General features: G+C 39.6%; 1 non-coding gene across 1 annotated transcript; it reads right to left on the reverse strand.

Moving 5' to 3' along the window:
- Positions 1-1,294: 1,294 nt before the first annotated feature.
- trnat-ugu lies at positions 1,295-1,368 on the reverse strand. The gene has a single exon. It is a non-coding gene; the product is annotated as a tRNA-Thr (tRNA).
- Between the last annotated feature and the right edge of the window lie 2,872 nt (positions 1,369-4,240).

The following is a 4,240-nucleotide window of genomic DNA, read 5'->3' on the forward strand; positions in this document are numbered from 1 at the left end:
TGGAAAGAAAAAACGTCCTTAAAATAAAAACAAATTCCCTCCCCTGTTGCCAAAATAAACGTAACAAGCACACCACAGATCATGTGAGTAGAATTAACCAATCATCTCCACGGTCCTTGATGCACAAGGACATGAATTTGAATTTGTGAAGTCTATCGGATATACTGCCAAATTACTGCAAGTATGCAACCTCCCTAGCAGAACAAAAGTGTCAAAGACGATGTTTTCCACACAACATCGCAACACAACAATGCAATCATTGTGGATATTTGCTCTTGTTTACATGAATAGATGCACTTCACGAAACCCAATATATTCTTTTATTACTGCAGTTCACATTGCTATGTTTTTGTTTACAAAATGCAACATGGAAGCATCAGAAAAGCACTACTGAGATTTGAATCCTGGATCTCCTGTTTACAAGACAAGTGCTTTACCAAGCTAAGCCACAGCACCTTTGAGATGCCTTTTTTTTAAGCACTTTAGTTCAGTCACTGGTTGCCTAAACACAGCACTGAAACTAGATCAACAAAAAAAGGTTCTGCAGGGTGTAAATAATGGAAACCAGACATAAACTCCAGTGTTAGTTCTTACAGTCTGGATACAGTCTGGGTGTGCTGTTAATCTCAAGGTGTTACAAATACATGGAAGTGATATATTTCCCATTTGTCTGGTACATTGTGTGCTAGTTGTTGAATAGTGAGCTAAATGGCATTGTAGCTTAGCAGGTCAACGCACCTGTCTTGTAAACCGGAGATCATGGGTTCAAATCCCAGCCGTGCCTTCTTCACATTTCTGTGCTTATAACCTATAATACACAAGCCAGTTAAAACCCATTAACTTAACATACAAGACTGACAGTGGTAGTTTCTCACAGTAATAATATAATCAGTACTGTGAGAAAAAATGCATATAATGGTGTTTTAAATTAAAGCTGCACTAGTTTCTATAAAAAATATTTGTTTTGTCATATTTGCTAAAACCATCTTTATATCCAGAGAGTAGTACATGAATATGGAGATATTATTGTAGCAAACGTATTTAGAAATGTGTGTGGAGAGTTGTGTAACTGTATCTCAATCCACGTGTGTATAATCAGATTTGTAAATGTGTCAAAGAACATGGAAATATGTACTGAGATTTGTTGAAGAATCTGCAAATGTGTGCTCAGAAATGAGTTATTAGATTGTAAATGTGATTGGCTGATTTCATCCAGGCCCTGTGGATTTTTTACAGAGCTACATCACTCTAATGTTCTACAGCCAAAGGTTAACAATCTACAGAAATGTGCGGAAGGCACCGCTGGGATTTGAACCCAGGATCTCCTGTTTACAAGGCAGGTGTTTTGACCAGCTAAGCCACAGCGCCTGCTGGAAGGTGATGTATACAAGATACTGTCTCCAAGCTTGGGGTCAAGTCCAATGATACAGATAACATTACAGCTTCAGTCCCATAATTGTAAAGCCCATGGAACAGAAACTAACACTTTAATACACATTCGCAATTTGGGGTACGGTATCTTGCTCAAGGAGTACTTCGACACATGGCAGGAGGAGCCGGGGATCGAACTATCAACCTTCCAAGGATTGGACAACCCGCTCTACCTCTGAGCCACCAGCCGCCACCTTTAGACATAAGACAGACATGGAGAACATTCAGTGAGGAACTTAATAATAATAACTTTATTGTATAGCACTTATAAAAACATGGTTTACAAAGTGCTTTGACAGGACACATATACAGACGAAGAGCCACGGGAGCTCCGTGAAAGGGCTACGAGAGAGGAGGAGAGAGCTACCGGTAGTCAATGCCGCAACACAGCTCATACTTCAGGAAACTGGTGGTGTACCTGCGGACATTGTGAAGCTATGGCCACGGAAGAGGAGTGCCTGTGTGTATAATATTAAATAATATAATTATAATATTATGAATATGATAAAAGATTACGACCAAGGTGTTTAAAAAAGACATAAAGGAAAACGTACCTTTTTACTCTTAATTCAATTCAATTTCATTCAATTTTATTTGTATAGCTCCAATTCATAACAGAAGTTATCTCAGGACACTTTTCAAATAGAGCAGGTCTAGACCGAACTCCTTCAAAACTTTCTTCTTCTTCTTCTTCTTCTACTTCTTCTTCTTTTCATGTCTTTCGGTCTGGTCCCACAGGACTGTCCATCCCTCCAGGTCGGGTCCCCTATGTGCCTGCGCAATTCCGTTTTGTGAGTGAATGTGCGGCATTTCAGGTTTTGTTGTTGTTCTGTGTGTTTTTGGTATTTGCAGCATTTTTCTTTGGCATTTGTTTTGGGTTTGTAAGTTTTTGCTTCTGCTTCGTTTCCGTGATTGCAGCATTTTTCTGTGGCTGCGTTTTGCTGTTGCATTTGTTTTATCTGTTTTTGGTTTTGCGTCATTCCCGTGTTTGCAGCGTTTTGCCGTTTGCGGTGCATTTGCCCTTTGTCTGATCAATCCTGTGTGTCACTGGTCATTGGTTACAAAAATACAGATGAAAGGTCTGGATATTCATTGTAGACCTAGATTACATAGGGTAATGCAAACTTAAGTAAGAGTAAACTTACAGGCTTGAAAAGTATCTTTTTGAGCCTGACCCAAACTTTTATTTATATTATATATTTAATTATATTATATTATTTATTTACTTATTCATTTTCAAGTATTAGCAACAAACATCCCCATTTAGTCATCGTCCTGCCAGTGATGACTCAGTGTCCAATAAAAAAAGATTAACTTTGACATAAAACAATGCTATCCCAAGCAGACAGTGGCAGGATTTGAACCTGTTTACAAGAGCGGCATTTTGACCAGCTATGCCTCAGGGTACTACAGGGTACTGTTAATTTGAATCATCTTCTAATTTACTTTTGGAATTCATTTACACAAGATCATTATACGCTGGTACCTTGCAAGTTTTTACAGAAACATCTAGAGTTGATATAAAGCAAAGATAAAGAACCGACTCATGAGGCATTTTGTATATGACAAACCAACACTGGTGAAATTGTTCCTTTAATACGGTTCACATAGTTTTAGGTTCAAGTTGTGAGAACCAAGTAAGCCACAGTGTCTTCAAGCTTGCGCTTTTCTTGAAGCACTTTAGTTCAGGTGGTCATCAGTCACTGGTAGCCTAAACACAGCACTGAAACTAGATAAACAAAAAAAGCTTCTGCATGATGTGAAAAGGGACACCAGACATAAAGGACAGTGTTAGTTCTTTCACTACGAGTGTCCAGCATTGGTGAAATTGTTTTATTGCTGCAGTTCACGTTGCTATGCTTTTGCTTACATTTGTTTAACTGCATAGGGTCCAAGTGGTTTGAGTCTGGAAATGCAACCAGGAAGCTTGAGTCAGGCACTGCTGGGATTTGAACCCAATCTCCTATTTACAAGACAAATGCTTTGACTAACTAAGCCACAGTGTGGACAATCTCAGATTTTGAAAGAGAACGTAAGTTAAGTGCCTGACATAAGTTAAAGTTATCCTTTATTGATCCACATAGGGAAATGTATTCTCTCAAGCCCTATATATCTTATCAAATATGGGTCTGCAGTTTTATATGGAACTCAAACAGGTGCATCTAGTCACAACAAAATGTGACACTGACACTATTTTGTCTTGTGGAATTGCAGGTCTATTACACACTCAGGCTCTAGACTGGTCTGTAACCTTGCTCTCCTATCAAAGTTACTATAATGAAAGACGCTGGTTACACAACATTATCTATCAGCAGTTTCCATCTAAATTGTTTAGGCCCTGACCCATATTAGTGAAATCCCACACCTTTTTCCTGCTCTCTCTTTCCTCTCTTTCTCATTCCTCCATCTAACCTTTTTACACTCCTCAGTTTCACTGCCACCAGCGTGGGTAGTTACACAGCTTTTTCTCCAGCACTCACCTAACAGTTGTATTTTCAGTGGTCCTTCGCTGCCTCAGTGTTACACAGATCACTGTGGCAGGGCTGTTAAAAATAGACTTGCAGAAAGAGTACAGTGATACAAAAGAAATGTGCCAAACACCCTTGAAAAGTAGTGTAGGGGGGGTGTCTGGGTTTGGTTCCGTTCACCATATTCCAGGCGCCAATTGTCCTCTGACGTCACACTCAGGGTTAACCTTGCGAGGCAGCCAGATGCGAGATCACAAAATCACGCAAGAAAGGGTCTTGACATGTCTATGCGTCTATAGCCAAACTGAAGTGGTACCGGACCAATCAGCATCCTTTGAGGA

Source organism: Morone saxatilis, unplaced genomic scaffold (genome assembly GCF_004916995.1).
Source record: "Morone saxatilis isolate NCDOM2014 unplaced genomic scaffold, NCSU_SB_2.0 Contig9, whole genome shotgun sequence".
NCBI lineage: Eukaryota > Metazoa > Chordata > Actinopteri > Moronidae > Morone > Morone saxatilis.